Here is a 13,907-nt window from a genome sequence, read left to right on the forward strand (position 1 = left end):
ATAAAGCCTCAGATAAGGTTGCTTAAAAACTTCCGCTGCACGAACGCGTGGGTATTTTGAGTGCGGCGCGTTGGGAGCCTCTCGCTGTGTGTGTGTGTGTGTGTGTGTGTGTGTGTGTGTGTGTGTGTGTGTGTGTGTGTGTGTGTGTGTGACCCAGATTAAATTTGTCTCTTGACAATATGTTCCTGCGGCGGGCGAGGCCGCTGTAAAACGGGCTGGTACTCTCTGTCCTGTTGGCCTTTAGGTGATTTAGATCCATTAACTGTTTAGTGATCTGACTAATCATGCAACAAGCTCATTAGGATAAATCCGTTTAAGAACGACATAGCAAACATTTTACACTTTCTCTGCAAACGCTGGTTAGCATTATTAGATGTTCTACACGTCGGTGCGTTGTAGTGGTGAATAGGTTTATATAAAATTTGGTGCCTGATCTTTACACCAGTATCACAATTCCTGCATTCAAAACGTCGTGCAGAAACTGTAAAATCTTAAAGTGCTCATTCTGAAAAACTGCCTTAGGTTGAATTGTGGATGCATTATAACTGTATAGCCTATAGTATAGGTTATACAGTTATATACAGCTATACCAAAGCTGTATGTGAACATTTTAAGTCCCTCAGCTGGCCTTGTAACTACATAATCAGGCTTGTTAAACTTCCTTGCCTCATCTCATATTTTAGCAGGCACTATATTTTACTATTTCACCCTAAATTGCAAAGTAACTAACTTCATCTAGAAGTGAGTTTAGAAAAAAAATAAAATAAATCAATACTCTGGTCAAAAAGAAGACACTCATCCTGATGCCTTTAATGTGGAACCCAGGACAGCCAGAAGTGCCTGTTTGGGGATCTTAAAACACACCCCAGTTCATAATGAGTTAAAAGATCTAGGATGTTAAAACTGTAAAAACTCTAAACTTCACTGGTGATAAGTGAAAACAGTCACGTGCTCTGTTGTTTCGGATATATCAAGAGTCAGGCAGCTGCATCCTCATGAGACAATAGATAGAAAATACCATCTGTAGAAGTAATAAAGGCCACTTGAGAAACTTTTAAAAAGAAAAATTAAACCAAAACCTTGAACTGATTCCCATTAAAGACACTTCAAAACATCAGACATCACGGGTCTTGTATGACCAAGTAGACCTGTGGCCTGATACATTGTGTATTCAAATCAACACCCTTATTTTGTGGACTGCCGAGGTAAGGGGTCAAAACCCATGTTCCCCATAATAATTTCGTTCTGACCTATGTATCACTTATTACTTGAAACTGTCCGATGTACTTTCAGTCCAAGGCCAGGTCTTGGCAGCTACATTCTCATACTATCTCCACCTGTGGAGGTCTCAGATAATCTAAGTAACAGGTGGAGATATCATGAACTGACTCATGTACTGATGAGATGTGATTAATGTGGTTTACTGGCACTTGAGCATGCAAGGTTTTGCGTTCTCCTCATTTCATTTCTGTCCTCCCTGGCCTGATTCAAGAGTGCAGGTTCATGAGCTGAGACCCCACCAGAGTATGTTTTTCTGGTGGGTTTTGCATTGTCATGATAGCAGGACTTTACATTTATGTCCTTTAGGACTGATCCTCGAATGCAGTTTCATCAGGAGGTGTCCAATATCCTCCCGGGCCTGATTCGTGAATGCAGGTTCATCAGGGGGTTTCGTTGGCGCTGGAACCCCACCGGACTCTGGTTCTCTGGTAGGCTCTGCTTTTTCTTGAAAGCTGGTCTTTAAATTTATATCCTCCCTGTTCTGATTCTTGAAAGCAGGTTCATCAAGGTGTGTTGTCGTGGGCTGGAAGCCCACCAGAGTCTGGTTCTCTGGGTCAATACCCATTCGCTCTTTATCAGGTGGGCCAGGTGTACAGAGGTTCTGATCCGTGATGCAGGAGTTGGCTGGAAGCTGATCAGGCTGAATGTAGTCCTGTGTAGCACATGCGAAAGACACACATTATCTGAATTTGTATTTAGTATAAATTGAGTTATTTCTGGGTTTTATTCAAATTTTTTCATTGATCATTAATGGAGCTTTAGGCATAAGAATTATTTTAGCTACAATTACTGACTAACAGTATGACTTTTGGCTGGGTAAAAAATACCCAGTTAGTAATTTCTATTTGAAATTTCCTTCCGATTTGTTGAAGTGTGACTTTACCATGTGCATGCGCTGAAAGTGACTGCTGCATGCACCTTGCAGAAGCTTGCAGAGTGAAAAAGCAGAGTTTGTCAGAATTGTAATTCTGGAAAATTTTCGTTTTCCAGTTTACCAGATTTAGCTACAGTCCTTTTTACTCTCTGGCCATAGTTACTGCCAACTGATTATGTTGTGCCCTAAACCAGCACTAGTGAATTAAATGATTATGTTCATATCTGAAAGACCGGTTCATCCACATTAATACAATTCTTTTGACTTAAGAGAAGTTTTTCCTTAATGCTTATTCATCTTATGCCTGACCTGCCCCTACCAGTTTAGGATGTCCTAATATAAACACTGTAAGATAGTTTGTTTATCAAGACTTAGCCTACCTCCATAAAACTCATCTCTCCTTTCTGCTCAGGCCCGATGCACAAGTCAGAGTGTTTTGTCGTTTCCATCTACAGGAGCCAATAATGTCTTAGTGAAAGTAACATCATAGGTATTATTAAGCAACTTTATCTTCCAACAGCAGACTTCTGTGTCCGCACTTCACTACCTATTTTTAGCCCTTGTCTTTGTCATCTGTGGTTAGTTCCAGGACCTGGAAAGTTGATCCGTCTGTTTTTAATCCGTCGGTCGAAATATGATAACTCGAAATTTTATTGGGGCACATCAAATTTACACAGTAAAATGGAATTAGCGACACCCATGCCAACCAGTACTTATGTTCGTGAGAGATCTTAATATTTGAAACGGTTGGTCTCTCATTCCCACAGTGTTGTCACACTGAAGTAGCGCAGCTAGCTGGCAGGGAATTGAAGCAACAAAATTCAAGATGTTCCTATGGAATACAACTTCTTTATGGCATATACTTACTGCCAAAATGACAAGCCAATTGTCGACACATGACGCCGTTTATTTCGAGTTTTTACAGGCATGTTTTGTTAATATGTCACATTTCATGAAAGGGCATTGGCGGGATATTTTACCAGGAGCTGGGAGCTGTAACTCTAGTTGAGTTCAAACTGCTAGATGTATAAATATATTTTATTTTTAGAGTTTAGCCTCTACTACAGAAACTAAATCAGTGGTAATGCTAAAGTATGGTAAGTTTGTACGATGTCGGCTCCTTTTATTAGTTTGATTGGCTAAAGGTAATGGTTTAATAATTAAGTAACTGATGGTGGCAGATAAATATTAACAAACTTTAATTGTACCTAGTATGGCACCATAGTACTCTTGCACCCCGAATGTTAATTTGTCATAAAACTAACAGGTCGACAACACTGTAACAACATTTGTTAGCTACTTACGTGGTGGTGCTTGGCTTTCCTCTGGTCACTGTTCACCTGCTTGGGTACCTTCAATGTGTTGAGAGGGTCTTCTCTTTACATGAAAATAAAAATGCATTCGTCAATTCCACGGAGCAACCTGAAATCAGGGCTGTGACTGTGCAGTCAATTAATATGGCTCATTAACAGTTTTAGTGAAAAAGCAATAAAAACGCAGCAGATAACGCACTGACAAAGCATCTTGAACTTTACCAAAATCAAATACAAGTAAGTACTTCCCTATGGTAGATCAAGCTTGGGAGAAGACATAACATAAAATGATGGTAACAAGTACTGTATTTCATGATGTGCATTCTCCACATTATCTAGCTATATAGGGGAGGCCAGTAAATCAAGTTTTTACGAAATTTCACCCATGACTGCACCACTTAGTCAATATATAACTATAAGTATATACTATAAGTCATATAGTCAATATTTACAGTATTTCATCACCCCTCTTTAGGAAATGGTACCTTCCAAGAAGAGGCGTGTAGTCATCTGAGCCTCAGCTGGTGGAGTAGGGGTTTTTGGACAAAACTGGAAGGGATGTAACATATGCGGGCCTGGACCATCTCTTCTCCATCCTCCCTCCCTTCTCTAAGCCCAAGACCCCAACATGGTGCCAGCAGAACTGTACAGTTTGTCAGCCCACAGTATGTTGTATACACAGACACAGAATTGGAGCAATCACCCAGCACCTTCTTTGCAGAGGGTGACTACATCCTTTTCGAAGAGCTTCGCTGTCGATTAATCAGGAATACAGTAACAAGCAGGATTTCCAGTAAGAGAGCAGTAGGGGATGACTTTCAGTGTCCATGCAGCCATGAACTCACCTTGAGGGCAAAGCATCTCATTGAGTACTTCGGTACAGATTTGCGACCAGTGGAGCTGAGTGGATAAGAGGCTATTCAGGTATTCATCACATGGCTCAGATGCAGCACTGTTGGATGCCTGACAGCAAAAATGCAAATATTTGCTACTCAAGGGATGGATGTCTTTCATCCAGATCATAGCAAAGTGTGTCTACTTGTATGTCTTAATTTCTGGATACAACTTTGTTTAATGTGATTTATTACACAGTCTGTTGTCTATCTGTCTTGTCAGGAATCTGTGAAGAAGCAGCGCATGAAAAGGGTCCAGAATGTGAAACTCCTTCAAGAAAGAGGCCCCGGAGCCTTAGCTTTCAGAGCAGCCCGGAGACACCCACTGATGAGACTGTCCACCTCCTCAACTTTGATATTGGAAAGATCACCACCATCTAGATTCAGCACCCCAGAGGTTGAACAGTCGAATGGTAAGTATACAAATCGAAATAGTGGATAGTGTTTGAGGATTAATGCAACTTCTAATACTACTTTAAACAAGGAGAATTCATGACTGAATAGGGTTGCATGATACCGTTTTTTCATTTCAGGTCCCAATAACAGAACTGTGTATTGGCTAATCTGAGAATAATTGGATTAACAAGTCCCTTATTGTTGTGAGACTTTTACTTTACTTTATTCCAAACATATGTCTGTTGACTGCTTTATTTTCAGCTGTTTCACAAAGCTGTATATTATCCCCTTAAGATAGGTTGTATAAAAAAAGAGACAAAGGTGTTTGTTGTCATACAAAACTGCAAAGTTTGCATGGTTATCTTTGCGTACAGTAGGCCTATTCATTTTAATCTTGAATATATGGCCCTCATGTTCTGCTTCTGACCCTAGACAGCTTGAAGACAATAAAGAAGTGTAAAGAAATTGATTGAGATTCATCTCTTTTTTCTCTGTAAGTTCCAGGGTATTTAGTATTAATTGAAGAATATTGCAAAAACATCAATTGCTAAATTCAAGCAAAATTTCCTACATATTTAAAAAATAATTCTTAAATCTTTTCTTTGTATCAAGACAAATGTATTGTTTTTAAGATGTGTTGCCTAACATATAACCCTATTTAAAGAGGATGGCACTAGCATATTGTCGCTGTCTGATAAAAACCACCTATCTCCACTCTTGGTGATTGCTTGTACTGTCAGTTCTAGGCATCTATTTTACCAATGAAAAGACGTTTTATTACATCGTCAATTTAACAAGTATCTCCATTGGCTGTCAGACGTGTAAAATGAAACACGGATGTCCCACTCAACGCCCCTCCCTCTTCCTGTTTGTTGAGGTAAAGTATAACCATGAGATAACTGTTTGACAGCTGTATTAGTTTGTACTGGTTGACATTGATCATGTATGGTTTACCAAAATTATTGCAAATTACTTGCTACTTGGTGCTAGCACATAGCTCTCGGAGCTTGCTAGTTAGTGGGAGCCAATAAACAGGGTTGATGTGTATTGTGGTTAAGTTGATGCTGAATCAAATCAAATCAAATCAAACTTTATTTATATAGTACTTTTCATACATGATAAAATGCAACACAAAGTGCTTTACAACAGTTAAAAACATTATAAAGGAAAACATAAAAACAGAGAAAACCCATCCCTCCCATCCTCCATATGTACATATGCACACCCACAACTACACACACACACACCCACACACAGACACACACACACACACACACACACACACACAGAGTAGTGAGACATGGCAAGGCACTGAGAATCAAGGAAAACGCCACCTTTAGGGCCGTCCACACTGAGAGGAGTCATCGCAGACTATGACCGCAGGGGGTGCCTGCACCCGGGCCCCCCCGACTTCAACAGACAGGTGGACCCCCAAACCAAGGTGGGGAGCCCCTGAAATATTAACTTCGATTTAACATCGAGTTTGCTGTTTTTAGCTTACTTCAGCTAACGTCACCTATATATCAGATTATTTTCCATGTCCTTACTAGCGCACTTTTAACTGGCAGCCTTCAACATTATTAGAGCATCTAAGTTTATTTCTCCAGCTGAGTACATTAAGTTGTATGGACTGTTTGTACTGTTTTCTCTATTACAGGATAGATATGTCTTTCTCTATTGAAGAGCTATGTGCTTTGGTGAAAGTGAAATATGATAGGGCACTTGAAATGCAAACTCCGAGCAACAATGAATTATGTCAGCATTACATTCAGTGTATTTAACTTGTTCCTTTTTATCTTTTCAAGATTCACTTGAAAGTGAACAGGCAGACTCTCCTACTTATGTCCCACATGAATCTGAAAATGAAGGCAGGTATTAATGTCATTATGTTTACCATGTTTGTATAGAACCTTTGATACAACAATACAACTGAATGTGCTTCACACATCTAAATTTAATTTCTTAAATCAAAAATATTTTAAACCATAAAACTGTTTTTATTAACGCTGTATTTTCACAAAGTGTTATACTGTTTGATTCTGTAGGTGTCTTTGAAAACTCAAAGGCAATACTTAAGTACAGCACGAGTAAAGTAAACTAGGATTAAGTCAGCGAGAGCAAAGGGTGCAATTTGGAAACTAAATGTGTTCTTCTTTATCTTTTCAAGTCTTGAGAGTTACACCTTCAAGAGCTGAAGAGGGTTTTGCCGAAGGACTTCCATGCCTTCTATGATGGGCTTGGCTGTGAGTGATGCCCATTACTAACTGAAATCACACACAAACATGCACACACACACACACACACACACACACACACACACACACACACACACACACACACATACAAATGTACATAGACAGATTGGTTACAGTTGTGTTTATTGTGGAGTGTAATTGCATTTTAACTTAATTTTGTGATGGGTTTACTAATTTTACATATGATTAGATTTGTGATTTTTAAAATTAAATCAGTTATTAAGCTCTATTGAACAGTATTGATAATTATTCTTTCCTGGTGGTACATAATAATATAAAAAATAATATATATTATATTTATATATTTATAAGATATTTGTAAGGTCCTAACAGTTTAATTTTTTTTGCATGAAAACATGGAATTTTTGTCAATATTGAGTGTTGAATAAGCCAGTTTTATGTTATTTGGTCATCATATTCTGCTAACATTCATAACGGTAAAGAAAGCCTGTTGTTAAATTAGTAACATTGTTTTTAAAACCTGCATTAGTGTATTATCTAAGATAGCATCAGTTATACTGTTGATTAGAGACTACTAGTAACTTTGATAAAATGTAGCCATATTTATCTGTTTTGGAGAAAAGCGTTGCAGTTGCTTTCAACTCAGTAACCTGTGGACACATAATTGTCAAAAGGTAGGTTCTTGTAGTAATTACAGTAGTACAGTGCAGTTTACACTGTAGTTTTTAAGCTGAGTTTTTGCAGTGTAATATCCTGGGCTGGTTCATGAATGCAGGTTCATCAGGGGCATTCGTCGCGGCATTGTTACCATGTCTTGCCTTGAAATTTCCATCCTCCCTGGCCTGATTCTCGATTGCAATGAGGACACTACTGTTAAATGAAGCTTACATGATTGGTAAAATTGGTAAAATTATTACTGGGGTTCCTACGACTGGGGTCTACTGGGGTTGTGATGAATAAATTATTTGTTACTATACCTGGCCTTGAAATTTACATCCTCCCTGGCCTCATTCATTAATGCAGGTTCATCAGGGGCATTCGTGGCTGCATTGTTACTATATCTGGCCTTGAAATTTACATCCTCCAAGGCCTCATTCTTGAATGCAGGTTCACTCTGCTGAACTCCATCCAGTTACTAGGAGCAGACTGCTGGCCTAGCGCATAGGGCCCTCCAAAGGCTAAGCCTATGCCAGACCTGGGCATTTTACGGCCCACGTGCCACATTTGGCCCTTTGGCAGACTCTGACCGGCCCGTGAAAGGTTACTTGGAAATTAGAAAATAAATTACTTTCTAATTTTACCCTATGACTGGACTAAAACTGCATTACTTTTATTTTGAAGCCTGTTTTTTTTTCATTCTTGTACATGATGATGCAATATATAAATCAATGGGTGCTGCGAATTGCGTGTGATTGACAACCTTGTCACCTCTCAAAAATGTCCGCTCATGCCAAAAAAAGAAAGGTGGATGCCAAATGCAGAGTTTTCAATGAAATATGGACTACTAAGTATTTATTTACTGAAGTCAGAGGTAAAGCCGTGTGTTTAGTTTGTGGAGAGCAGGTCGCCGTGTTTAAAGATTACAATTGAGTTGGCATTACAAGATGAAACAAGCAGAGAAATATAAAAACTTGACTGATGCCAAAAGAGCGCGGACATCAGAAGCTTTGCTAGCTAAGCTAGAAAAGCAACAAGGGTTTTTTTTTTTTTTTTTTTACCAAGCTTCATACATCCAGGGATGCAGCAACCAAGACCAGCTTTGTGACATCCCACAAAATCGCTAAAAACAATAAACCATTCTCGGAGGGGGAGTTGGTCAAAGAGTGCTTGGTGGACTCTGCAGTGCTAATATGCCCGGAGAAAAAAGAAGCATTTGAGAAAGTCTTGCTCTCCAGGCCAACCGTAACCAGAAGGGTAGAGGACATCGTGGGGAATCTGGAGCTTCAGCTGCAAAGTAAAGTGGCAAGTTGTGACTTTTTCTCCTTGGCTTTGGATGAGAGCTGTGATGTCCGTGACACAGCCCAGTTACTCGTGTTTCTCCGTGGGATAACACAGGACTTCAAGATTACAGAGGAGCTGGCAGCGATGCAGCCAATGAAAGGGACGACGACGGGGAGTGATCTGTTCACGAAGGTAAACGCATGCATGGACATGCTGGGACTGAAGTGGGACAGACTGGCAGGTGTCACAACGGATGGTTGTCCAAATCTGACGGGGATGTTGGACATTTGAAACGGATGCAAGATGAAGTGACTGAAATTGACACCGAGCAGAAATTGGCATTTATACATTGCATCATACATCAGCGTGTGTTGTGCAAGTCAGTGCTAAAAATTAACCATGTTGTTGATGTAACTAATATAGTTAAGTTCATCAGGACACGAGCATTAAATCACAGACAGTTTGTTGCACTTGTGGAGGAGCATGAGACTGAACATGGTGACATCAGCTACCACACAGCTGTCAGGTGGCTCAGCCTGGGCAAAGTGCTAAAAAGAGTTTGGGACCCAAAAGCAGAGCTTCAAGAGTTTTGTGAGAAGAAAGGCAAAGACATCCCAGAGCTCTCAGATGTGGACTGGATGGCAGATTTTGCATTTGCTGTTGATGTGACTGCGCTGATGAATGAACTGAACACCAAACTGGAAGGTAAGGGCCTTTTTGCTCATGACATGCACAGCCTGGTGAAGGCTTTCATGAGAAAGTTGCAGTTTCTTTCAAGCCAACTGGAGAGCAACACTCTCACTCACATGCAAACCCTGAAAGAAGTCACACCATCAGCTGGTCACCTCCGCAGGCACTCATCCATTTTAGGAGCACTGCATGGTGAGTTTTCAAGGCAATTTGTAGATTTAAAAAAAGTTGAGGATGAAATGCGCATTGTTTCCTCTCCCTTTACCTGCAGTGTGGATAATACACCCAGTGATGTTCAGCTGGAACTCATTGACCTGCAGTCTGATGCAGTACTGGCAGAGCACTTTAAGTCAGAATCACTGCCGGATCTCTTCTCTCAAGGAGGAGAACTTTCCAAACATGAAACATGCTCAGAAGATGTTGGTTCTCTTTGGATCTACCTACATATGTGAAAAAAACATTCTCAGTGATGAAGTTTACCAAATCTAGGTACAGATTCTCTCACTGATGATCATCTGTCAGCTGTGCTTTGCATCTCCACCTCAGACATTCAACCTCACTTTGATACACTTGTTAAAGGTCAACAGAGACTAGATTTCTCTCACTGAACAAGAAAAAAGAACTGAAAAACACGAAAATGTGGAAAATGGTTGAACCTACAAAAGTAGGCATGCAAAGGCGTGATAAGAACTAGTGAACTGGGACACTTTTCACTTTTTTTTCTGCACAGATCAGTGGCAATCATGATGTGACATGTCTTTAATATTTGGGTACAAAGACAATTGATGTGATGTCTTCAGAAAGCTAAGAACCTCCTTGTTTCACAGTATATGAAACTCAAAATGCGTTATGGGGTCAATGTGACTGAAAATGATCACAAATGTGATGAGTCACAAATGTCTCACATTTTGTTTACCATTGTTTTGGAAAATTTGATTGAATAAATTACATTTTTGTAAATTACTTTTTCATCAATATTAATCATAACATATACTCTTATCAGCTTGTCAAAACAATGCTATTTACTGCTTTTTATATAGAAATAAAATTAGTATTATGCAGAATTGAGTTCAGCCTTTTGACCCGGCCCTACACAATATTTTCTGTTTCTCATTTGGCCCCTTGGGAAAAATAATTGCCCACCCCTGGCCTATGCTGTGGTTTGTAGCTTAGTTCTGTTTTTTCATTGTTTATGTAGTTTGCTTGAGCTATTATTTAATCTGTTATTTTTCTTTCTTTTTTTTTTTGTTTTGCAGACATTTTGCCCTTTTTTTATGTTTTTCTTTGACTCATCTTGTAAATAGTCCTGGTTTCTGCACAATAAACTACCACGTGGGGATAATACAGCCTGCATCAGCCTGTGCATTCCTTTACTTTCCACTCACCATCGTAACACTTGGTGTCAGAAGTAAAGGAGTTTGGAAGTCATGTGGGGGTGCCTCCGAAGAAGAATCAGCAGCAGCAGATGGGGCCAGAGACTGGCAATGGAGCCGCTGGGGGTCCACTGGAGGAAGGCTTCCATTCCACCGTCAACACAGAGGCCGCTGCTGAGGCTGCCATCACATCTGCCTGGCAAGAATGTTTGAAAGTTTTATGCATCTCCAAATGGAGAGAAACAAGAGGCAAAACAAAGAGGCTGCAAAGCAGGAGCAGAAATTCAGCGTGCTTAACCACCAGATTACTCAGCTCCAGTTGGACCTAGAGTCGGCGAGGGCTGGTCGGCCCACTCCACAGGCAGGAGGAACGGTGCCAGCTGGGGAACCCAAGTTGGTGAGGCTAGAAGACACTGATGATATTGAACATTTCCTGACAACATTTGAGCATCTGGCAGCAGTCTACGACTGCCCTCATCAAGAGTGAGCCATCCGCCTCATCCCGCTGTTGACTGGTAAGGCCAGGAATGCCTTTGTTGCCATGGATGCCACCCAAGCTATGAACTATGACCTGTTGAAAGCCGCAGTGTTGAGAAAGTATGAGATCAACAGAGATACATACCATCAACAATTCCGTTCCCTGGACACCCCATATGAAGAGGCTCCTCAGGAACTGTACACCTGCCTGAAACACTTATTCTGCAAATGGGTGGAGTATGAGGCCTGCACCAAGGAGCAACTGATGGAGAAACTGGTCTTGGAGCAGTATCTCAGAGTGTTGTTCCCAAAAGTGAGAGCCTGGGTCAGAGAACACAACCCAGATGCTGCCAAGCTGGTTGACACATACGTGACTGCTCACCAAGGATTGGGGGCCTATCGCTACGCAGGACAACTAGGACAACTCAGGGGTGAGCCTGTTGGGCTGGAGAAAGGGGGTGGTTCTCAGAGGTACTCTCCCAGTCAGCCCAGGTTCATCAAGCCCCTAGTGGTAGAATCCTCCAAGTTCAGGCCTCAGTCAGCTAGTTATTCCCAGTCAGACAGTAAGGCTGAAGTCATCTCTTATAACTGTGGGGAAATGGGGCACACACGTCCAGTCTGTCCGGTCAAAAAGTCTAATGCCACCAGTTTATGCTGTGTCCCCAGACCTGAGGTCATTTCTCCCACTGAGTCTCCTGAGCTACTAAAAGCCTGTGTTTTGTTAAATGGCAAGCCTTTGTCTGCGCTTTTAGACACAGGCTGTGCACAGACACTTGTTCAGGCTGTGTCTAACATCCCCCCTGGCCTCCTTCATGAATGCAGGTTTGTCAGGGGCATTCGTTGCAGCGTTGTTACTATATCTGGCCTTGAAATTTACATCCTCCCTGGCCTGATTCTCGAATCATCATTACAACTGCAGGAGATGGTCACAGGAGCTGCCAGCATTTTGCTGCCCAGTGAAACCTGAAGCCAAACATATTTGGCTGTAAAGGTTGGGGCTGGTGATGTTCTATATTTTTGCTTATTGACAACAAATCCCACGAAAAGACCAAAAACAACAGTGAATTTATCCACTAACATGCATTGCCTGAGAAGCCATAGCCTGATAGAGCTGATACTTATGTGCCATAGACTTCCACTGTTATTCAGAACCTAATAAAACCCAGGAATGAGCCACACCATACAACATGGACACTGTAGTGTATTTTGGGTCAATCCCACATAAACTGTGCTGGTGCTGAAACATGCTCTCTAAAATGACCAGATATGTGTTAATCTGCAGGAAATTACTCATCTGTTGTTGAAATCAGACTTTATATTTCTAATCTGTTTTTCAGAGCGCAGAACCCGCACTCAAGAATCAGGCCAGGGAAGATATAAATTTAAAGGCCAGAACTGAGGAGATGACACCCCCTGCATTAAGTCTATGGCCCCTCTGCACTCTCCACCACTCCCCTCTGAGTTACACCACCATCATGTGGCCAATTGTAAGAACGCATCCATTTCTTCATTTGCTTTCTTGATAATGAGAATTTGGATTTTTATTCTCATAATTATGGCGGTGGAGGTCATGCTGAGGCAAAAATTGTTCAGTGGTCAGCATACTATCATTTATCACATGACACCAGCATCCGCTGATCCAGAGTCAGTTTGTTGTAACTGGAAACTAAGTGAACATGGCAGCAATGTCAAGTGCCATCTGTCTGTGGATCATTTGTTTTGTCTGTGTTGGAAGGATCAGCATCCCCTTCATCTACCCTCCATCTTCTGCCTCCTCCCACCCACCTCCCCACCCCTCACACACATACTCCCCAGGTCATGTTCACAGGCTTGGCAAGGCTTCACACAGTCATCTGCTGAGTTCAAGGTGATGTTGGTGCCCCCAGGGGACATAAGAGGATGCTTCTTACTCTTTGCCTGCTTTAGTTTTGTCTGCAGCTCATGTTTGAGGTCAGCACTCGGATAGTGCTGTGTTGTAGCTCATGAGCTGATGAATGAATTTTAAGGGACAGGTTGTGGCCTGTTGAAATTCAAACTGGATCTGAAGCAAGGATTTTAAAGGAGTACCCCAGTGATTTATTCTATATACATAAAGTTCAAAGTCAAAATTGAAGCAGCAGCCTCTGCCTTATCCTTAACTTTGGTTCTTAGATTCAATCAAGCTTCAGCATCAGCTACAAAGCTACATTTCCTACTTAATGACATATTTTATTAGACCATCCCTGCCTGTCCATGCCCCTGACTTGAGTTATATTGTTCCTGGTTTAAAACTGTGTATATCAGTAGACCGATTTTATCTGTTGATATTGGTCTATCACAGATATATTGGGGATATGTTGGTATTGGCGTATATTTGAACTTTTCTTGTTTGTTTTTTTAACAGAGCATAATGCAGAAAAATATGCTTGGGGTCATTTGTGATCACTAAAGTCCCATTAAAGTTTACTGTATCA

Source organism: Chaetodon auriga, chromosome 9 (genome assembly GCF_051107435.1).
Source record: "Chaetodon auriga isolate fChaAug3 chromosome 9, fChaAug3.hap1, whole genome shotgun sequence".
Classification (NCBI taxonomy): domain Eukaryota; kingdom Metazoa; phylum Chordata; class Actinopteri; order Chaetodontiformes; family Chaetodontidae; genus Chaetodon; species Chaetodon auriga.